Below are 24323 nucleotides of genomic sequence, written 5' to 3'. Positions count from 1 at the left end.
GTAACATCAACAGACCCTGGTCATCGGGAGGCATGATCCAACCTGGGACCTCTGGAGCTTAGTGCATGAGCCTCTACTGCATGAACTAAAAGCCACATGATTTTTAGCTAAAGCTGTAGAGCAGATTCATTAATATCTCTCTCTAAATAGTCTCAGTGCCACTAAATAGGACAGAACACCACACCCAGGAGGTGTGTGGAATACATATTCAAGCAGATCAAATTGTTACCACCATCTGCTTGACCTTGCTCTTACTTAAAAACAAATATTTTATTTCCATAGTTCTTAGAGATGGTGAATCTTGACGGGGGAAAAAAGCAGAAACAAACTTTGTAATTTTTGAGATTCTTCCTCCCCATCCTATTTTCCCCCGTAACGTCTTCTGGAGCTCCTCCTAATCTTCCCTTAGATACCCAGAGTAATGTTTTCTCATCAGAAAAGTGCTGCCCCTGACTTTTAGTGATGAGTAAAACAAACCACAGAACCTTTGTAAATCTCTCTTGAGTTAGAGAAGCATCCAACATTCTGTACACTTTTCCATGCCAGCCAGTCCCATCTGGGAGCGGGGTGGCCAGGACAGATGCTCTTCCCTACAGGTCCATTCAGAAAGTGGCCTCCTTCCTATTCCAGGAAAAGATCCAATTCAGGACTCTGCTGTGTGGTCAACAACTCATTCTGAAGCAGCATGTAGCAAGTGCCTTCCACTCCCTTTGCCTTCAGCTACCTTGGATGTAACTGAGATTTGATTTAATTCATATATCTGAGTGGAAGATGCTCAGCACCATGCAGGGTTGGGCACTAAATTAGACTAAGGAAGTGATAGCAGACAAAGGGTTGTAGACTGTACTATTTAGGCAAAGCCCTTCATCGGAGATCACATGGATTTGTAGCACCTAAGAGTGTAATTCCTCCTGTTCATTCCGCCTCCTGGAATTCCCCAGTACACAGGGAAAACATACATGCTGCTTATGCCCTTTAAGGAGTGCCCCTTGTGCAGATGGCTAGATCTGAGTAGGGGTGGGGAGGCAGACCTGTGGGTTCCACCTATTCTCTCCCTCTCCATGAGGGTAGCCGGGGAGCAGACGCTGAGTGCAGTGACTATACTTCCTGCCCAGCCCTTATGTGAACCATTCAAGACGAGATTCTCCTTTCACCCTCCTCTATCACTGAATACCTGGACAAGGGCTAACAACAATTAGTTGCCATTGGTCCTGCTTTGAGGGACCTCCTGAGGTCCCTTCCAACCCTGATATTCTATGATTCTATGAACGTCATAGCCCCAAATGAGGAAGATTAGAAGGACAGGCTTAAAGTCTATAATAAAGTAAACATTTTAGGCCAGAGCCTGAGATAGTGTAAATCAGTGTAGCTCCATTTACTTCAATAGAGCTGCATCCAATTTCACTGGCCAAGGATCTGGCCCACAGATTCACATGGGAGCTATCTGTGTGCAGCTTGCAAATTCAGATTTTTGTTTCTTGAACATAGTCAGGGAAAGAGGAGCAGCAGAAGATATTTTAGTGCAAAGCACCGCATGGCAGCAAGCAGTGAAATTCATCAGCATCACCATTCACCTGTCCGGGCAGTGGGGAGCATGCATTGGACTTTGCACCCTTTTGGGCGAGGTCTGCAGCTGGTGTAAATCTTCATGGTTCCATTTAGCTCCACTGCTTCACCCCAGCCGAGGATCTGGTCCATTGCGTTTTGCTTATTAAATAAGCTGCTCTGCAGATTAATTCTAACCCTGAGAATGTTAATGATTGAACGGAATTGTCTGCATGTTATTAATATTGGTCCAACATTAATACTCAGGGAGGATGCCTGGACCCTTTGCAATTTTGGAATATTTAAGAATTTTACTTGTATGCCTCCTGATTCCTTCACCAGTTCTTCCCCATTTCCTTTAGAGGGATAACTCACTCTGCTTTATGTATACATAAACGTCCTTTAGGGCGTTGTTTATTTCTTTTTGAAGTCATATAGAAAATAATGAGGTCCCCGAAGAAAGCCTTAAGGGCCCCCTAAATAACCAGAAAGGAACAACTAGCTGTCTTATGAGCCCTTGTGAAAATAGCAATTTGTTCATTAATCGAAGTAAAGCTTCATTGTTGGAGAATTAAACCAGCCGCAGCCGGTAGATCACAATAGGAGCACCCTGAGTATAAGAAAGGATCATGCCAAGTCGGTAAATGCCATAGAACAGCAGAGCATTAACCCTTTATCTTTCCATTCCATTAATACTTTGCTTGATGCAGTAGTTACCGCCGATCAACCAAAAAAAAAATATGAGGGAAGCTGGCACTTGATAAAATTGACTAGCAAATGTCAAATGAATCAATTTGATATAACCTGCACAGTGCCTGACTTCCCCCTCTTCCCGCAAGGGATTCTGAGCTCCAAAGTTTACCCTTATCTTCAGCAGGAGCTGCAGTGGCTCAATGATTCTGGATCTGATGCCCACCCTAAATTGTTGACCTGTGGAATGCAGCACCATAGGTGGTTGAGTCAAATGCTGTATGATGTTGATGTATGAGGCTGCATTTCTCAAACGTTTGAAAGCTGAGCCAACACTTCAAGACAACTCCCCAAGCTGCACCCTCTTTCATCCTTGCCATGGGTTGTTTAAGGGCATCCAACATGATCCATCACTTTGAGTAGATTGTGCCACTCTTAATAATATCTTATTTCCTCTCCTGTCTCACAAGCTAAATTGTTAGCTGCTGCTATTTAGGCATCATCACTGGCACCTTAGTAAGCACCTACTCAAATGAATGGTGAAATTCATACCTCTCACAGCTATTGTTTCAGGCTGTCTGCAAACTCAGGAGGTCATAGCTGCAAATTACACCTGAGTCACATTTTCAAGGTTTTCTTCAAAGCCTTAACATCTAGAGACATCGGGTTTTTTTACAATCAAAGCTGAGACTTTGGAAAACAATTGAAGTCTGCCCTTTGCACCTTTCAGAGGGGGCATGTCCCATCCTTTTTACTATCTGTTCTGTTCTATGTAAATTCTTATATCATGCTCATCACTATGGTATCTAACCTCTTCCAGTAGAGCATTAAGTATCATGTGGTTTGTTCTCTCATCAAGTGTCATGTGGTTTGTTCTCTCATCAAGTGTCATGTGGTTTGTTCTCTCATCCTCTCCCCACGAGGAGAAGGGAGAAGTGTGTGCAGTCGTACGGGGAGACTTTGAAAAAACAGTAAAGTGCCTGAAACCACTATGGCTTATTGCTAAAAGCAGCCAAGTCAGCAGGCTGTAAATTGGCCATTCAGCAGTCTCAGTTTAAGCAAGGTAGGAGAGGAGGGTTTTTTTTGAGTGCCACAGAGAGGGCAGCTTGACCCCGTGTTCTTCCTGATAAGAATTGTGTTGAAGTTGCTGATACATGCATTTTAGAAGAGCAGGATATGCCCCAGAAATGTCTATTGAGGCCTCAAGGCTGCAAACTCTGAAAAAACCCACACCTGGTTAATGGATAATCAGAAGGAACCTCTTGCTTGACGATTGAAACTGCTTATTTAACAAGTTTGCTTTAAGGGACATGTCATTCTATTACCTATATAAATAAGGGGGAAAAGTTTGTGGTGGTGGGACTCTTCAGGACCGGACTCTCCCTCTGGATGCACCTTGCGTTCCCCACCGGCAGACAGGCTGTTGCTGTGCCACTCCAGAGTCACACTCAGCTTCTGTAATTATCAAGGGTTGGGGGTGTTTTACTAACCTGTTGCAGACCTGTATATAAGTGCTTGAGACTATGTAAAGTTTAACTTTAAGTGAAAGCACTCTTGTGTTGTCCTGTTTGTGCCAGCCATCTATTGGTCAGACAGCCGTGACTCCCTGATTTATTTCCTGACACCACCTCGCACAGAGTAAAAGTTAGCAAGAGCTTTGGGTTGAAAGAACCCCGTGGCATGTCTTGTTTGTAGGGTTTTTAAAATATATAATATATACAGAGATTGCTCTGTATTTATATTAAAGAAGGCAGGTCAAAGAAATGTGAATAGCTGATGTTACTGAGGACCTGTTCTGTATTAGTTGGAGTTTCCCAAGTGCTGAAAACTTCATGTCCAGTTTTATTACATTGCGGTAGTCCAGCCAAGACATGATGAAAGTATGAATAACAGACACCAGATCATGGTTCAGTAGCTTGAGAGGGGGTCTCCTAGCCAACAGGAAACAATCAAACATATTTCTTATCAATGCTGCTGTGTCAGATCTTAGTATCAGTGAGGAATCCAAGTGCACTACAAAATACTCACTGAATTGACCAATTGTGGGTGCATGCCTTCAATTCAGGGACACTGCACCATGGCTACAAGCTCTTCAGAATGCTTTCCTCTGACAACAAGCATAACCTCCATCTTGTTCAGGTTTAGCTTCATTCAGTTGTTCTTCATCCATCAGCCAATGTTGTCCAAGAAGTGAGCCATCTTGGTGTTTAGTGTTAGGTCATATGGTAGAACATAAGCAGAGCTGTTTCTCATCTGCATATTGCTAGCACTTGAGAAAGACTGAGCTTTGGGTAGCAAATTTCATGCATAAGGAGAATAATCTGATTGTTGAAAGAGATCAAGAAGGATTACCCTTCCTGCCGCCCTTCCACCCTCATTGCCTAGATGGATGAAGTGAGGGTATTCTTTTGTCACCCGGTCAGGCAGCATTTGCTGCCTGACACCAGAACAGAGGGACAAAGATGTCTAGGTGACAAATCTTACCCTCCTAAATGTTATTACTTCAGTTTTTATCTCTGTGCATGGATGTCTGTGTGATGTCAATGTTGCCATAAACATTTATTTTCCTAATGAAATATTTGTCAGCCTCTTTTAATTCTTGTGTGTGATCCTCTTATCGTTTTTGCCCTGGGGAAAACGTGTGTAACAGACAGGTTGGATCAGCAAGTTTTGGCTGACAGCTTGACTGTTGTAGGGAGTGTTATTGTAGCCATGTTGGTTCCAGGATATTGTCTCTCTAGTTTGATTGTTGGACAGATCCTCAAATGTTGCGACACTTTTTGCTTCTGTATGTAATGTTGTGGATTCTGTTGTATTTACATATAGAAATATGGACTCAAAAACTCAAAAGGTGTCACATCCAACCTGAGAGAATCTTATCTTGACAGAAAAAGAGGAACTGATCACACAACTACAAATTAATGGTATTTTAGGTACAAGTGATCATCACTTGATCACATGTATAACATGTAAACATCATAAAACCCAGACCAGTAATACCTATATTTGGTACTTTAAAAGGGCCAATTTTATAAAGCTGAAACCAGTTATGAGCGAAATTATCTGGGAGGAAGAATTTAATCAGAAAAATGGGATGATAATTGGAAATTGCTTAAGAACACTTTACAAGATGCACAAAAAGTCGCAATCCCACAATTGAGGAAGAATGCCATATTGGTTAAAAAATCAACCTGGTTTACAGATGAAGTGAAGGCAACCATAAAAATAATAATAATAATATATAAGAAATGGAAGAATGGGGAAGTTATAGTAATGAATATATATCAGAAGCTAGGAATTATGAAAATGTATAAGGGAAGCAAAGGGACACAAGGAGAAATCTATGGCCAGCAGAGTTAAGGATAATAGTTTTTAAAAGTATATTGGAACAAAAATCATCCTAACATGGGATTGGTTCATTACTAAATGGAAATGATAGAACTGCCAATAATAATGCAGAAAAGGCAGAAGTATTCAACACATATTTCTGTGCTGTATTTGGGAAAGAAACTGATGAAATAATCGTATTTTATGATGATAACACTCTTTCCATTTCACTAGTATTTCAGGAGTATGTTAAATAACTGCCACTGATGTTAGACATTTTTAAATCAACAAGTCCAGATAACTTGTATGTAAGCGTTTTAAAAGAGCTGGCAGAGGAGCTTGCGGGACCCTTACCGCTGATTTTCAATACTGGGAAAGTTCCAGAAGATTGGAAGAAATCTAATGTTGTGCCAATATTTAGAAAGGGTAGATGGGATGACCCTGGTAATTATAAACCTGTCATTCTGACACCAGTCTCAATTTTAGTAAAATAGAGCAGCTGAAAAGAGATTCAACTATATAGAGTTAAAGGAGGTTAATGTGACTAATGCAAATCAACATAGATAATTAGATTTTTAAATGAGATTACAAGTTTGGTTGATAAAGGTAATAGCATTGGTGAATATACTTTCATTTAGTATCACATGACATTTTGACTAAAATAAAGTAGGATGAAACTAACATGACACATTAAATGGATAGTTCACAATGTAGTTGAAGACAGGGAAACATCGTTGATTAGGTGTGTTTCTAGTGGGTTCCACAGGGATCAGTCCTTGGCCCTAAGCTATTTAACATTTTAATTAATGGCCTGGAAGAAAAACATAAAATCATCACTGATAAAGTTTGCAGACAGCACTAAGATTGGTAGAGTGGTAAATAATGAAGAGGATGGGTCACTGATATAGAACGATCTGGATCACTTGGTAATCTGGGCACAACCAAACAATATGTGTTTTAATATGGCTAAATGTAAATATATACCTCTAGGAACAAAGCCTGTAGTCCATACTTACAAGATGGGGGACTCTATCCTGGGAATCAGTGACTCTGAAAAAGATTTGGGCGTCCTGGTGGATAATCAGATGAATATGATCTTCTAGTGTGACACTTGGCCAAAAGGGCTAATGCAATCCTTGGATACATAAGAAGGGAATCTCAAGTAGTAGTAGAGAGGTTATTTTGCATGGTATTTGTCACTGGTGGGACCACTTCTGCCATCCTGTGTCCAGTTCTGGTGTCCACAATTCAAGAAAAATGTTGTTGGTGAGGATTCAGGGAAGAGAATGACTAAAGGATTAGGAAACATTCATTATAGTGACTGAGCTCCTTGAGTCTATTTATTTTGCATAACAATAAGAATGTTAAGGGGTGACTTGATTACAGTCTACAAATACCTACATAGGGAACAAATATTTGATAATGGGCTCTTCAGTCTAGCAGACAAAGGTATCCTGATCCGATGGCTGGAAATTCAGACAGGAAATAAGGAATACATTTTTAAACAGTGAAGTAATTAATGATTGGAACAATTTACCAAGAGTCCTGGTGGATTCTCTATCACTGGACATTTTAAAATCAAGATTAGATTTTTTTAAAAAAAATATGCTTTAATTCAAAAGAAATTACTTGGGGGAAGTTCTGTGGTCTGTGTTGTATGGGCATTTCAAGAAGTCTGTAGTGGAATAAGGAACTGATCCTGCATCTCTACAGTCCCAGGCCAGCACCCTAACCACCAGACCAGCTTTCCTCTCGTCAATGGTGAGGTGATATTTGAGGACTAAAGGAGAAATTGCCCCCCATACAGCCCATTCTAAGGAGAGCAGAGTGAGCACAGGTGGGATTCAAACCCATGCCCGTCAGACAACATCCCCAATACATAAACCCAGACTTTAAAACTAGAAACACAAACAAAACTTCTCTTATTACAGAAACTGCTCTGCCAATGCCTGCATAATGAGTGTATGGTTTGTTCTACCGCTTCAACAGTAATCTGTCCGCATATTGGTGTATTAGGGAGGAATGAATTTATTCCAGTCAGGGCATCCCATGGCACTAAAATGAAATAGATAAAGTTGAAAGAAGACCATAAAGGTCTTCTCTTATCCAAAATCAGCACTCATGTTAGGTGAATAGGTCAGTGAAACTATTTAGCCAATACCACTTAGAGTGGATTTAATGAAAAACCACATCTAGGCTCAACATATTTGACATGGTTTTTAGTGTAGGAATAATTCCATATTCCATGTCTGTCTCTTAATCCTCTGACTTATGGGAATGTGCAGCTAAAGCTCTCCATTCTTAAAAATGAGAGACGCCAGTGGCAAGGTTAAATCAATATATTTAAAGTCCAAATTTCATGTTGAAAAACAGTATCAGCTCGGCTGAATTCCATTTTTCCCCATTGCAATGGCTTTATATTATTTTGCTAACCTGTCTCCTGGTTAGTTATGGAAGCATCAAAATGGTGGCCTTTTTGTTCACAATATGAAGTGCTCCAACAAAATGAGTGAATGTTTCTGTAAAACTTGTTTTAAAGGAAGTGTGAAGATTCTGCAGCTGCATTGCCTTGTTGGAATAATTGCTGTTGAAGATGGCGACAGGGGAAACCCAGTTAACCAGAAGCCTGAAAGTAAACACAAAGCTTGGCTTGCCATGCACAGCCTTCTACTGGAGTGCTCACAGCTGCAGAGTTCCCAGCAGTATGGAAGTTGTTCTGAGGCAAGACGAAGGAAAGATAATACAAGCCCTGGGGGAGTTGTTGTTTGGCACTTCAACATAGAAGTCTTGTATTTCCATCTGGGTTGTATGCAAAATTATAGACACAAGAGCTATATCCTTCTCCTTAGGTTGTTGACAGGAGTTTGGCTGCCGCTCAATGTAGCTTTGACATGTTTGCCAGGAGGTTAGCACCACAGACCTGTGCTGAACTGGTAACCTATACAGTACATATGGGCACTTCATGGCAGATGGAGGCTAGAAAGTCCAACCAGCTCTTTCATGTCCTTTGAGTTTTGTAGTTATACCCGGTGGTATTTTTTCCAAACACTTGCCATCCTTCTTCAATGCTGTTTATATTACGTCCTTCTGCTGTTGCCCTTATTAGTTAATTGTGTGTAACTGGTCTCTGGCTAAAATTCTGCCTAAGCTCCTTGTGTGTCCAGCTCTTTCCTTTGCTTCCGTCTTTCCATCTGTCAATGTTTTAAAAATCCATGGAACATCAATCCCCATTTTTCCCTCTTCAGAAGTTCATATACATCATTAAAGGCTGCTTCTTATGTTAAAATCGTGCTCTGTGCTGCTGAGTGCCGAGTGGTAAAAGTAAAACCTTTTTATTGGAGGTATAAATTAATGAAGCTCCATTGACTTCAATGGAGTTTTGCTGATTTACATCAGTTGAGGATCTGCCCCCTAATTCTTCATAATGAAGGAGCGTTTGTTAAGTAGTTCAAGGAGGGAGATGGCACTTTATGAAAAGAGGTGTCCCTGCCTCTGGCAGAGGAATTCTAAAATCTAGATCTGGAGATCTAGGCATTTCTAACTTACCCATCACCAAGTGCTATCTGGGCACTGGTAAGGGTAACTTCTGGTGTTGCAATGTTCCCAAATGAATTGGTAAATGCTGTTATTTATTGGGGGGAAGAGGGGTGGGACTTGCTGCAGTAAGGGTTTAAGCATCCTTAATTAGAATATTCTGAAAGACATCACCTGAGTTTTAATCAGTGTCTTTACCTACATGTTGTTAATCTCCACACCCTTTGCATTGCACTTTGCATGGTATCATGGGAGAAGGGCCAGATGTGACTCTGAAAATTAAAAAGGTAAAAATCAGCCTAGCTGGCACAAAGGATCCAAAGCATAATGTTGCATCAGGTCTTAGATGTTAAGGCCTGAAGAGACCAATTTCATCATCTGTATTATGCAAGAGGTCAGACAAGACCAGAGAATTACCCCCAGTAATTCCCATACCAAACCATTGTGGGTGTGTTTTTTTCACTATTAGCTGTGAATTTCACTTCAGAGGTAGCAGCTTGTCAGTGGTGGGAGAGGTGATAGCTGTGTATGTATAGCTTCTAAAACAGTCTGTGGTTATTCTGAATTAAAGATCCCTGGTAAAGACAGCAGCATTACAGTGACATAAGCCAACTGAGGATCTAGCCCAATATAATTACTCATATATCATTAGAATATTATCCTGTAACTCATCCATTACCTCTACCTGGAAATTGGATTGCTTTTTAATTGCTTCTCCTTACTGAGTCAGATGTTTCAGAATTTTATCCAAATTGTAAATATAGATATTATGGAACTATGGTGAACTCATGGGCAATCTATTTTTTTCTTTTCCATAATTCTCTGTTATGTCTGCCAAAAAAGCACTGTTTCCTATGAAATAATTCAAAGTGTACTTCAGAAAACAGTTTTTAAGGCATTGAATTTTTTAAGGGCTGATATTTTATTTATAAGTTAGGAAGCAACATTATTTTGGGGGTTTCAATATTCGCCTGTCTCCATAGGAAGAAAAATGTATGATTTAAAAATGTAATTTAAACCAATGTTATGTTTATAAAATTAAACTGCCTGACTTTAATGTTACAAATGAGTTGGGAACGCCAACAAGAAAGTCCCTGCATTAGTCAGTACCATGTTTGATAATAAAAGATCTGATTCTGTCTTTCATGTGTAGTTTTGACAGCCACCATCTTAGCCCGCACCAAGGACTGAACCATGGACATTCTGAACTAAAAGTGGGAGCTGCCATAGCTTGATCTCAAGAGTCAAGTCCTGCTAGGGACGGCTGAGATATACGCTTATCTTCAGGGGATTGGGCACAGTGCAGGTCCTGTAACACACACACAGACTAGTGTGTTACACCTGTGCAATAGTTCAGGAGAAAAGATTGAAAACATGACCCAGGTGCATCTTAGAGGCTCAAAAACCAGCGGACAAACAGATAGAACCTGACACTTATGATCTCTTTTAAAGTTTCATGATCTCTCAAAGCCTAGCTCATCGTTTCTGAATGTTTGCTGTTATACTTCCCAGGGTACCCTGGGTTGAAAGGCAACTCACTGCCACCTGCTCTTAGTGGAAGACAGCCTCCTGTGTGCTCGCTGTGGGGCAGTTCCCCAACACCATCTGCCTCTGCCAACATAAGCACTGTCCTCCAGGCCTACACAGGATCTGCTCTCTCTTTACAGGTGTAACCCTTCTGCCAGGTGCAGTCAGCAGCAACAAGGACCGCGTTCAATATCTAGGGGTGCCTTTGGACAACACAACACAGAACCCCCACCCAGTAATCTGGAAAAATTACACACTGCCCCGGGCGCCTCTAAGAGACAATACTTCCCCTCTCACAGGTATTGAGTCTGTGTAGGGAAAAGAAAACTTTTAGTAAAAGGGGAAAGGAACCCAGCATTTATTTGGGAAAACACCACAAGCATGATTCAAAAACATATGACCATGAATAAAACACCCACCCAGAGTACACTGTGCAGCGTCCTTTTCCTCAGTCTCTCACCTGGCAGTATGAAAGTCCAACAAGCAAATGTCCCTTTAACATGCCACTCCCCTCATCCTCCGCCACACCCCATTCACAGTGTTGTCCTTCATCAGCAAAGACCAGAGTCCAGAGGTTGTATTCGCGTGAGTTCACCTCCCACCCAAGTGTGTGGGGGGAGGTACTGAGCAATGCCTCAGCTGATGCTCTGCCGCCGGCTGCTCGCTCTGCCGCCGGCTGCTCCATCAGTCACTCGCTCCACCATTGCCCTTTCTACGGCAACCTCTGGAATGTCTTGAGGTCCCACCCTTTACTGCAGCTCTCAGTCATTTCAGCAGTTAGTGAGGGAACCTCACTGCTAGTGCAGGCAGGGTAGCCTTTTCACCGGCAACGCTGTCCCATAGCAGATCTAATGGTTAGACCCAGCAATCAGTGATTTCAGCTCTACTGATCCACAACAAAAATACTCTCACTTGAGTCTTAATCAGCTCTGTCATTAAACAGTGCAGAGGGGGAAGGGTCACATGGTATCTAGGAGTCTTAGGCAGGGACCACCCACCAGGTAGAAACACCTGTCATCGTCCCCCTCTGTGTCTCTCCACTGGGCTTTGGTGCCCCTACCCCCTGCTTAGTGAGTGCAGTTCAGCTGAGGGTGAAGGAAGCACAGTTCTGCTGCCCTAGAGACTTTGCAATCCCTTTACTAACATTTTGCTCAGACTGTAAACAGGCATTCATTGTGAAGTACTCAGTTTACCGCTAGACAGACTTGATGGACATTCCTGGCCTGAAAGAAACCTGTTTCTCACCTTTTGGTGACCAGCCCCAAGAACATAATTTTCAATATATATACAGACCTCCTTACATATTATTCAGACATACACTGCACAATGATTGAGGACCAGCTTTCAGTAAAGACTTTATGAGACACTCTTTCAAACTAAGATGTAGAAAGCAGACGTAGGAAATCCCTGTAACTCTTACACACCAGTTTTTTTCTCCTGTTGATAATAGCTCATCTTAATTAATTAGCCTCTTCCACCTTCTCTGTATGTATATATACCTTAATTAATTAGCCTCTTCCACCTTCTCTGTATGTGTATATATCTTCTTACTATATGTTCCACTCTATGCATCCAATGAAGTGGGCTGTAGCCCACGAAAGCTTATGCTCAAATAAATTTGTTAGTCTCTAAAGTGCCACAAGTCCTCCTGTTCTTTTTGCAGATACAGACTAACACGGCTGCTACTCTGAAACCTTACACACCCCTGTGCCTTCTGCCAGTTGGCAACACTTAGAACTGAACCAAGAGACCTCTAGCTACAGACACACAGTACACTACAGATTGAGTTAAAGAGCCACGTTTTTTAGCTATCACCTGTAATAGATTCACATCCTTTATGGATCAAACACAGTGCAAGATACATACACCCATTTCTATAGCTGATCCACTGAGAATTGAGAACCGCTGCTATGATTTGGCCTGTCTTAAAAACTGAATCTGTGCTCTCTCTGCTAATCAGTTCAGTTCTTTAGCTTATGTTTTAGACGGTGGTTCAGTGTAAACGGGTCCCAGTTCCTAGCTGTCAACTAGTGGTATGGGACACTACACACTTCTGGAGGCTGAATGGCACACTACATTTTAGAAACACTAGATAGATGCACCCGATGAAGTGATCTGTAGCTCACGAAAGCTTATGCTCGAATAAATTTGTTAGTCTCTAAAGTGCCACAAGTACTCCTTTTTCTTTTTGCAGATACAGACTAACATACTGCTACTCTGAAACCTAGATAAATATAGGTTACTCACTGCAGCAATGCACATTAATCTGATTCCACCACTGACCACTGCCAAGGCCTGCAATATTTCCTTATTTGTTCATTTGGTATTACATTTCCTGTTATATTATAACGGTTAATAAAACTTAATGCCTAGGAATCATTCTAGCTAAAGGAATGGTGGCATGATTCCATGTCTATACTCTAATGGTCTTTTTACACACCCCCACACCCCTGCCTTCCCTTTCAAAGGTCTGTTTTGTATAAAGAAGCCAAAAGAAAGGTTAGATGGCTAAGCACAGAAAGACAGGAAAGTGTGCTTGGTAGCAAGTCTTTTACATGGTTACTTGGAAACCATTAAAATATTTAAAATGTCTACAAAAGCAATAAAATGATCACAGGAGTATGTGGTGATATTTAATTTTCTCACAAGTTAAATATCACTGATAATTAACTGTTAGAAGTTTATTTTGAAATGACATTTCACTGGAATACCAGACCTTTACAACATAATTAAAGGTTTCTCATTGTAACGGTGCCCTATTCCTGGAATGAACGTTTTTAAAAAATCATTTGTGAAACAGACAGATAATTTTTAAAACTCCTCCCCCCCCATTTAATTTTGGTCATTTCTTGTTTTGCCTGCTTCTTTTTTAAACAGCGATCACAGCAGTGTCAGATAATTTGGTTCCCTGTGTAAGATGCTAAAACGACTGGCTTATGTTAAAAAAAAAAAGTGTTTTGATATTTTAATTGGACTAGGTGGATCTGTGTTTGGTTCCCAGTTCAGCAAAGCATTCCTTATCAGGAAGAACACATAAGCAAATTTTTAACTTCCATAAAAGCCAGTAGGACTTACCTTGTGCCTCAGTTTCCCTAACTGTAAAATGGAGATCAGAATACTTAGTTCCTTAGTAAAGTGCTTTGAGATCTACTGATAAAAAGCTCTATATAAGAGCTAAGAATTATTAATTTACTATGTACATGCTTAAAGTTAAGCACTGTGCATGACTATATGACATAGGCACTGCCATACTGGATTGGACGAGTATTTTATTTCAGTTCCCTGTCTCTGACAATGGATCGCACTAGCCAGTTCAGAGGAAGGTGCAAGAAAACTCACAGCAGGTATTTATGGAATAACCTGCCCACGGAGAAAGCTTCTTCCTGACCCCCATAGTTGGAAGTCTGCTTATGCCCTGACGCATGAGGGTCTCTATCCATATCAATACAGCTTTTTAAAGAAATCATTGCCACTGTAACTCTGTCTTCATCTTCTTCAGATATAGCACTTGATAATAGAAGTGAGATGTTTGAGCTGGTAGTTTGAGCACTGGCTCTGAGGTTTTAAAAACTCCTGAGTTCTAATCCCAGTATTGACATGCCTTCCTCTATGAGCTGAGCTCCAAAAATTCCAGGCCACCCTTTAAATTTGGGTGCCTGAGGATAATACTTTCAATCTTGCATATTTCTAATTGGGCATCTAAATCCCTCTTTAGGCACCTAAGCAGCTAGTTTTTCCAGAAGCTGCAAGTGCTTAACACACATGAAAATTAGGCCATTTGTTTAGGTAGCTAAATATACATAAAAGTGCCTTTATTTTGGGCATCCAAAACTTGAAGATTTTAGCCTACGCGTTCAGAGTTGGAGACTCAAAAAATGGAGGCACTGACAATTAAGAGGACACTCAAGAACAGTTCATCATCATGGAAAACCCCTACCTAGGTCCTTAAAATAGTCTTGGATGTTATCGGTCGGATGTTCAATCTATGTTTGTCATTGATGATCTTGTCATGCCAGCAAAGCTTTTGGCAACTGCCTGATTGCTGATGGTGGAGTGGCATTTTTTGATAAACACACTTCTTAATTCATTGGTCTTTCATCCTAATAATATTTGGCCCATAACATTTCTGACTTGCTTTCCCCGATGTGTAAAATGGCAATACTAATATTTGCCCATCTCACCGAGCTGTTGTTAGGATTAAGGAGATGTTATGTATCACTTAGAACATTAAATATGCTATGCTAGTGCAAGTATACTCTTTTTTACAAACTGTCTGATGTCCTGGTTAATTTTTTTGGAACAATTTCCTTCCTTCCTGATACATGAGATTAGCTCATTCTTCCAGGCAATTGTCTGAGCCAGACCATGACCCAGAGTACGCTGAAATTCTTTTGGCTTTCTCAAGGATGTTGAACTTCCACTGATGTGCTGAGAAACAAGTTTATTATTTTTTTAAAGGGAACTTATTGCGACTGATCTGAGCCACAATGACACCCCTGGAAACCAAAGTCTCTTTGTCCCAAGAGCAGGTAGAATGCAGGGAGCAGCAGTGCAAACTTGCCTCGGATATCCTACCAATGTTCTTCAACATTGACCTGAAAGAAACACATCATGGGAGCAGAAAGGAATTCAGTCTCTGCATGTGGTCTCTGTGGTGTCAACGGTGACCTCACAGGCGTAAGATGTGGTGATCTTTGTTATATGATGCAGAGATCAAGTAGCATGGTACGTACGCATGGATGGATACTGAATTCATTTCACTAAGGTCATTGAGCAGCCATTAATGAGAACAGATTTCAGGCTACACCAACCGTAATAGTGGAGACTGATTCCAGTGGCTACTAATTCCTTCTCACGTGGCAGAGGCATACCTGTAAGATGTCATCATTTTGACAAACATCACTCATGTTAGTCCCAAAGCTATGTGTGTTCCACCCAAGTTTGTTGTCCCTCACTTTAATTGCTGAACATTATTTACACCAGAGAATGAGATGAATGAAACACAGATTATAGAAGTTTACTGAAACAAGGAAGCTCACCGAATTTCAAGTTTCCTGCCTGACTCTTTTTAATTTTTAATCTTATTTTTTGTGCACCTTATTTTGGGTCTTTGTCAAACATTTGGACATAGGCAGGTTGTGAGGGATGGAGAGAGGTGTTATCCTTCCATACCCCTGTCCCTTATCAGGTAACCGGGGCCAGGAAATTAAAAAAACAAACTGTAGAAGGGTTCAGCCAGAGCTCGTCCCTCTCCAGGGTGGCGGGGAACCACACCGCCTCACGACGTCCGTCTGGTTACAGCCGGGGAACTAGTCTGGCCGCGGGGTCTCACGCCACGGCAGCGGTAGAGGCAAAACAACAGTTACTCAGGCCTGGTTGGCGGGCAATAGCAAGTCCCATGCTCCGGTCCTTGGACAGGGACGGGGCAAACCATTAAGCAATAAGCCCAGGCCCTGTGTTAGGGTGGACAGCAAAGAGTCCGTGGCTCAGGCCCTCAGTCAGGGGCTGAAAAAACAAATAAGCAACCAGCCCAGGCCCTGGGTCAGGGCGGGGCAGTGCAGCATTTGGGATTCAGGCCCTCAGGCAGGGGCTGAGCAAACAGGTAAGTTCAACAAGCCCTGGTCCTGGCACCGAAGGGCCTGGGAGAGGGGGAGACGGCCACCCACATGTTGGGAGGCAGGGGAGGCGCAGGCCCACCCACTCCACCGCGTCCCAGCCTGGGGCCCTAGCAGCAGCAGAAGGCATGCTGCTTGTCAGTGGGGATCCTGGCCGCAACCCACTGACATCGGCTCTGGGTGTGCTGCAGCCAGACTAGGGGCGGCTGCCCCTGGGCTACTTCCTACCTCCCCCTCCAGAGGTACCTGCGTCGTGACGGTGTCCTCCAAAGAATCAAGCACCACGGGCTCCTCAGGGTACTCAGCGAGCGCTAGGCTTGGCAGCTCCTCTGGGTAACTTGCTTAATAGCTTCTCAGGGTCTGGTCGGCATCAGGCCTCGGCTGGTCTGGCCATTCCTCGGCTTGGTCGCCAATTGCAGGAGTCTCCCAACCGGGAACTAGGCCACAGGTGTCTGGCTTCACTGGCAGATAGGTCTCTAGTGAGCTCTGGGGTTGGGCTTTTGTACTTCCTGTCCTGCACCTTGACCTCCGGGGGGCGGGCGCAGGCTCCACTGGCTCCGTGCACTTTGGCATCCGGAGGGGCTCGTCCCTCTCTGGGGCGGCGGGGAACCACACTGCCTCGCTACGCAAATGTTCTCCATTGAGTGCTCCTGTGTGTTGCACCTTTGTCATGTGGCATCAGAAACAAATTCAATCTGCTGGCAAAAATGAAGCAAATGAAGCCACATGAATCACTGTTTTTGGAAGGGGACTGGTAGAGGTAGCTACAGCACTTCCAAATTCTCCTGGAAACAAGTGGGATTAGGAGAGGGACAAAAACCCTTTATGTCAACAGCTAACATGCTTCTTGAGCCAAAGAAAATTACCCTTTGCCCTTACAAAAAGAGCTATCTTCCAAGAAACCAGAACATGGCATTCTTGTCATACTCAGTCATGCCCATTGTATGGGGGATGGAATGTTCTATTCCAAACAGAAAGCAGCTGGAAAGCTTCCAGGATCTGCACCAAGGCCCTATGTCAGAATCGCCCACAAGAGTCAGTCCCACAGGAGGAATAGCAGCCATCTGTACAAAACCAAAGGAGGACACCGGGGCTCTGTTTCTTAAGCACACTCAGGATGCTGCTTACTGATAGTTACTGCTGTGCTGATAGAAGTAACTCATACCTACCCAGGCACTGACTGTGATACACATTAGCAGCAACAGACTCCAAGTGGGTATGTCTACTTCAATCGGCCACTGTGAAAGGAGGTATGTATGTGCATGTCCTCACCTGTAGGGTGCTCTCTCATACAGTACCTGGATGCGGTGCTGCAGGGGAATTTGCCTCTCATGCTCCCTTTCCTGGTGGCCAAATCCTTGGCCAAAATGGCCAGTCCCAGCCAGTGGCTTCTCCTGACTCCCTCTTCGGGTTTTATGTGGCTCAGCCCCCTGGTCAAGTCACGTAACAGTTCACTCCCCATCCTGGGGTTACAAAAGTCCAACTTAAAGTCCAAATCAAAATGTGCAAACTAATAGTCCTTTTGCCTCTCACAGGCTCCACTGAAGTACTCTGTTTTCTTGGCCCACTTCTCCTGGCTCCTACAGAGTGCCTTTTAACTTGCTTCTTCCCCAGCAGAATTTCCCTACTACCTCCTTTCTCCATGGACTCCAGCAGTTCACCTTTGAGCACGACATTTCTCCTTTTAGGCCCAATGAGAGCCTCCCCACTGACAAAAGCATACTCTTCTCCCTGTAGATCTGTTTCTCCTGTTGCTGGTCTAACTCAGGGCTCTCCCACAAGAAGCCTATGCTGCTTCCTGTGGGTTACTCAGCCTGACTACCTCAGGGTCTTCCCAGAGGCAAAATCCCTGCCTGCCTTCCTCCCTCTACAGAGTTCCCAGCTCTCCCTGCTCTACCACCACAACTGAGATAAGTCTTTCTCTTTAAGCCCCATTACACCCAACTGGGATCACTAATTGGCCCCTATGTTACCAGTTCATAAGCGAGGCAGAGGGATAGCTGCTAATTCCTTGGCAAGGCTGAGCCCAGCTTGCCTCAAAAAGCCAGCCAGCCCGTTATGAGGTTTTTTAACATCAAGACGAGGTTGTTTGATTGGAAAGTCATAGAAGTTTAGGGATGGTAATAATCTCTAATGTTTATAATATCTGATTCACTTTTTCATCAGTAGATCTCAACGCAATTTACAAAGGAGGTCAGTTTCTTTATCACCATTTTATGGATGGCGAAACTCAGGCAGAATAAGATCCAGGGCTAGATGGCGGTCAGACTAGAAAGCAGGAGTGTATTTTTAACAGTGAGGGTGACTAACCACTGGAACAACTTATGTAATGAGGTCGTGGATTCGCCATCATTTGAAGTCTTTAAATGAAGGCTGGCTATCTTTATAAACAATATGCTTGTTGTTTATAAACAGAAGTAATGGGCTTGATGTGGAAATTACTGGCTGAGGTTCTGTGGCCTACGCTATCCCTGAGGTCAGACTAGATGATCCCAGTTGGTCCCGGCTGGTTATAAAAGTCTATGAGCAAAAGGCAGAATAATCGTCTCCTTTGTTAGGGAGTTCAGGATGTCTTCCCAAAGCTCCACCCTAGATATCTACGTGAGTGTATTTAAGTGGCTGTTTTAGTGGTTGTTTCATATGGCTTTATTTCATTTGCATTTGATTTCACCCTCCCTGACAAGTGAAAGGGGGAGGAGGATGAAAGGAAGACATTACAGTTACCACAGAGTGGAAGATACTCACTTGAGCATGTTTGTACAGATCCTAGCACCATGGTAATGAGCTCTTCTGCGGGCGGCAGGCTGACAGAGTTTCTTTTGAGTGATTATTTTAATGCTGCTGCAGTTCTGTTGTGGTACAGTAGAACCCGTGAGTTACAAACACCTCAGGAATGGAAGTTGTTCATGACTCTGAAATGTTCGTAACTCTGAACAAAACGTTAGGGTTGTTCTTTCAAAAGTTTCAACTGAAGATTGACTTAATACAGCTTTGAAACTTTACTAGGCAGAAGGAAAATGCTGCTTTTAACCATCTTAATTTAAATGAAACAAGAACAGAAACAGTTTCCTTACCTTGTCAAAAAAAATTGAAACGTTCCCTTTATTTTTTTTTAATAGTTAACACAGCATTGTACTGTATTTGCTTTTTTTTTTTTTTTGGTCTCTGCTGCTGCCTGATTGCGTACTTCTGGTTCCAAATGAGGTTTGTGGTGTTCATAACTCTGGTGTTCCTAACTGAGGTTCTCCTGAATTGATTGTGATAGGGCAGCTAGAGCCTTGTACAGGCATCTTCTTACTACTTAATCAGAATAAATAATTGGAGTCCCAATATCTGATTGCAACCCATAGGCAGCTGTAAAATTTAAATAATAAATGATCACTTCCATATGATAATGCTCTTGCCCCTTGCTACCTTCTTACATTACTCAGCTGTTTGTATGTCAATTAGACCTTGTGGGACAACTTTTTGAAATTGCCTACTCGTAAAACCACCCTCCCCCGCCCCAATCTGTGCAAGCCAGTTATGCATGCAGGGCCATCTGTGTACACAACCTCCCATTCCCACCAGTAGATGAGTATTCACAACTCAAAGCAAGATTCAAAACAAAATTAATTGTTCTTTTTTAAAAAAAATCTTATTTGTTAAATGAAACAGTGGTGTATAAAAAAATCACTTCTTTAAACTTCAGCATTTCATCACCAGTATCAAAATCTAGTCAATTAAATCACAACAGTCATTTAAATAGCATTAAAGCCCCAATTCAGCAAAGGTACTTAAGCATGTGCCGAACTTCAAGCACATGAGTAGCTTATGTGCTTAAGTACCTTTGCTGAAATGAGGCTTAAGAGCTGAGAGACTTGCTCACATTTTTTTAGATGAGTGCCCCAGAACTTTGGTATACAACTGTGATTCCTCTGTATCCCCTTGAGATGCTAGACAAATGGACACAATAGACAGCAGTAGTTTGTTCACTGACCTAAGGGCATGCTGGGAAACAGGGCCTCTGAAAAGGTCATACAGATATCAAGGTGCCAGACAGTTAAGCTTTGTATGTGAATAACAATCCCTGAAAATCAATATGATAGTTGTCTAGGGACAAGGATAGCCAAGCCTGCATAGAGGCAATACGGTGACTTGCTTTCAAGCAACTCAACCACCATGCATGAGAATTTACCACAAAATAAAGCCTTTGGTTAAACAAACCAGCAAAGGAGCTTGTAGTAACTAGGACACAGTCAGCAGTAGATAGACACTTGCACAAATTGTCTGTGTTTCAAGAGAGAGAACCTATATAGGGGAATTGGGAAAAACGTATGTTGGAAACACTCTGGAGGAGACAAAGAGCCAGTTTGGATTTTAAATCATTATGATAACCATGCAACAGCACTACTTGGAACTTGCCAATATCTAATTACCATGATGTCAGTCATTTAAGTGCTGAGTTGCTAGCCATAAACCTTCATCTTTTCAACGATTTAACCCCCACCCACACAAACGAATGGAACAAAAGCAGCAAAAACACCCCCAGACAATCAAGAAGCAGAGTCCAGGAGAGCATTATATATGGGGGGGGGGATAAGAGGGTTATCAAAGCAAGGACCAGCAAAACTGCTGAATGATTAGGGGCATAATACAGAATTATATTCAGGGACCAATTCTAGGTAATGGATTGAATGGGAAAAATGGAAACGATATCAAAACACCATTTAAAGAGAAAAAAGAAAAGGAGGACTTGTGGCACCTTAGAGTCTAACAAATTTATTTGAGCATAAGCTTTCGTGAGCTATGCTCAAATAAATTGGTTAGTCTCTAAGGTGCCACAAGTACTCCTTTTCTTTTTGTGAATACAGACTAACATGGCTGCTACTCTGAAACCTGGCATTTAAAGAGAAGCAGTGCAGCCCAGTGGTTAGGGTACTAGAGTGGGAGTCAGGTTCTTAGCTCTGCCGCTTCTCTGCGAAATATCTGTTTCTCTCTTTCTGCTCCTACCCTAGGTTGGGGCCTCTAGAAGCTCCTGTGATAGCTCTAATGTATTTATGTTCTATCTTTCTATATGGACGTATATTTCTGATTAGAAGCTAGAGAAAAGGTTATGAAGTCTGAAAATAAAATGCCTGTTTTGGTTTCAGTGATGGTATATAGCGATCTGTACATACCTTGCTAGATATGGCAAGTATAAATATGGATATGGACAGCATAAATATAATGGGAGCACTTAAAAAAAGTTCATTCCAGTTTTAGGAACAGTCATAGTTTCAGCAATATTTCCTGTACTTAAAGTGGGGAATACTTTTAGAATTGGTGATGCCTTCAGAACTGTGAAGACTTGGCCACTGTATTAGTCTGAAATCTTATACAGCCCCCGCCTCCACAGTATCTGGGAGCTTCACAGTATGTAATGTAATTAATCTTACAGCACCCCTCTGAGGCAAGGCAATGCTACTATCCCCATTTTACCGGTGGGGAACTGAGGCACAGAGAGGCTAAATGACTTGCCCAAGGTCACACAGGAAGTCCTGAGAGAGCAGGGAACTGAAGTTGCTTCCAAGCTAGTACCCTATCCAATGAACCATCCTTCCTTTCCCAGAGAAGATTTATTTTTATTATAAATTAATAATAATCATTTCTATAGTCCTAGGGCTGTTTGACCTGTACTGACCCCTGTTAAGTCAATCAAGGATCACTGGAGAGTTAGGGAGCTCTGACCACACTCTCAACATGTCCCTGAAAGCAGGTGGCGGAGGGCCAGCTATGCTGATTGGGAAAAACTGCCCCAGGATTGCTCCTTATAGTAAGGGAATCCTCAGCTAGCCTCTCAGGCTAGCTTTACATCTGCACTGTGTCAGCACAGGGGAGCAAAGCCGTCTTGGTGGGGTCCAGGACCTGACCCAATTTCTATTTTGAAAAGTATCATGGCTACGCTGTTTGACTATGAAGATACCGGTGTTACACTTAAGCCCCTGTGTCTGTGAGGCTACAGTTTCCCAGACCTGAAGAAGAGCTCTGTGTAAGCTGGAAAGCTTGTCTCTCTCCCCAGCAGAAGTTGATCCAATAAAAGACATTACCTCACCCACCTTGTCTCTCTAGGCTACAGCTGCACACATTTTTCTGTACTTTGCCTGGTAAGGATTCTGAACACCCAGTCAGTTGCTCTGGCAGATGGGATCATTTGCTGGGTGCTGTATTTAAAATAAGTTAATTAAACTAAACAAACTCTGAAGGGCTCATCCTCATACAGAAGCACATGTTTCAGGCATGTAACTGAGCGAAGATTCTATCTCTGCTGGAATTTGGAGATTTCTCTGGACCAAAAGCAGCAGCTTGTGCCACTTGACCTGACGGAGCATCAACACCAAGTGCCACTAGACTCTGGAGTGTAGTTTAACCACCTATCACCCCTGTAGCCACTAGAGGGTGCAAATACATTAACTACAAATCTGACTTTTAACAAGGTGCTTGACTCCAAAAATACAGACACAAAGAGATTTTTTTCCAGGGCATTTCATATTTGACATAAGTACCATTTACCAGGAGAGTAATGGGCTTCTGTAGCCTGAGATTTTTGCATCACGGAGTCTCCTGTTGAAGATGGAGCTACATACAATGAGGACAGTTGGTAATTGTAGGGAATCAAGGAGAAGGATAGAAGCTGGCAAAGGTGTTGCTGCATCCCTTTTAAAAAGGTAGCAAGGGGAAGAAGCAGTGGGAGTAAGTTGTAGATAAGAGTAGAACGAGTGGGTCTTGTGCAGAAGGGGGCAGGCTCGGGGACTCAGGGGATGAGAGAGGGCATGGGAAGGAAGTAATATTGGGGGGGAGGGAAGGGGGCAGAAGTAGATGGTAAGAGGAGGGGTGGGGGACTTCCCAAAAGATATGAGTTGGAAGAAGAGTTCAGTTTACAGGATGGATAAAAGTTCCAGACTATTCTTATCTTGCCAGATCCATTTCACCCATCCTTAGGGCCACACTGGGGCATGAGTAGCTATTGTCACAACAGGGGAAGTGAGGACAAGCCCCATGCCACAGGCTAGGCAGAATGGGTTTGGCAAGGGAGTGCACACACCAGCAACAACCGCCAGCCCTGTGACAAGAGAAAGTGCACACTCCCCAGACGATAGTGTGAGGCGAGGTTGGGACCTTTTCCCGTCCCTTTGGGTTGTCTAGCCATGGCGGCTATGCTAAGGTGTACCTGGAGGTTGCCCTCAGGAAATGCAGGTACCAAGTTTGCAAGTGCAGCTCCAATATTTCAGTGATAACTGAGGCATGTTTGAGGTTAACTTGTTGACTGAACAAACAGCAAGAAATAACTGTAAAGTCAGTTCTGCTGCGGCCGCAATCTAGCCTGGCTCTCTTCTCAGTCTTTGCTGCTGGTTATTGGCCCTGTTGTGAGCGTTGGCATGAGATAATAGGAAAGGTTGCACTGCAATAGTGTACCATGGGACATGTGACTATGTTAAGCTTTTTTGGTTAAGTTTATAGCCCACTTCTCATGCAGGTACACAAGGCTTGGGGAAAATGTTCCATGTGCCCTTCCCCACATATACACCTGAGGCTAGAGCAGCCTAAATTTGACTCATAGTTAATATATCTACAGATGTACACCAATTAATAAAGAGCATCATTAAGATACTAGAGAAGGGAAGGATGCATAATACTTATATAGCATTTGCCATTTTCCAAAGCCCTAAATAGATAACATAAACTAGTTAAATCTCACAACTATGGGAGATGTTTTTCCCCTCCCCTGCTTTGCCAGATGGGGAAATTGATAGAGGTGCAGGGCAACATTTTCAAAAGTGGCTCCTGATTTATTTTCAGAGCCTCAATTTTCAACTTGAGATAATTTAAGCCTAATTTCCAGGGGTCCTTGGCCCCAATGCACCCTCAATTCATATTGACTTGAAAATCTGGCTGGAAGGACTTGGAAAAGTCCATAAAGTGGGTTGACAGCAGAGCAGGGAATGGAACTTAAGGAGTCCTGTCGCTCTTATAAGCTCTATTTAGCTTTAAGTACTTACTTATATGACCATCAGCACTGGAGTGGTCCAGTACCAAGCTCAATCTTTCTTAACAAGAGTATTTGTC

At 42.6% G+C, this 24323-nt stretch overlaps 2 long non-coding RNA genes across 2 annotated transcripts in view; one reads left to right on the top strand and one right to left on the bottom strand.

Moving 5' to 3' along the window:
* LOC125630530 (uncharacterized) overlaps positions 1-17013 on the bottom strand; it is a 43921-nt gene extending 26908 nt beyond the window's left edge. The window contains exon 1 of the long non-coding RNA XR_007354691.2: positions 16485-17013. This is a non-coding gene — a long non-coding RNA (uncharacterized LOC125630530). The remainder of the gene's footprint in view (positions 1-16484) is intronic.
* Positions 3481-10237, top strand: LOC142070659 (uncharacterized). Its single transcript, XR_012666604.1, has 2 exons — positions 3481-3692; positions 8102-10237. It is a non-coding gene; the product is annotated as an uncharacterized LOC142070659 (long non-coding RNA).
* Positions 17014-24323: the final 7310 nt, after the last annotated feature.

The sequence above is a fragment of the Caretta caretta genome, chromosome 1, assembly GCF_965140235.1.
Source record: "Caretta caretta isolate rCarCar2 chromosome 1, rCarCar1.hap1, whole genome shotgun sequence".
NCBI lineage: Eukaryota > Metazoa > Chordata > Testudines > Cheloniidae > Caretta > Caretta caretta.
Note: the sequence above shows the minus strand (reverse complement) of the source record. Positions and strands in the feature narration are given on the sequence as shown.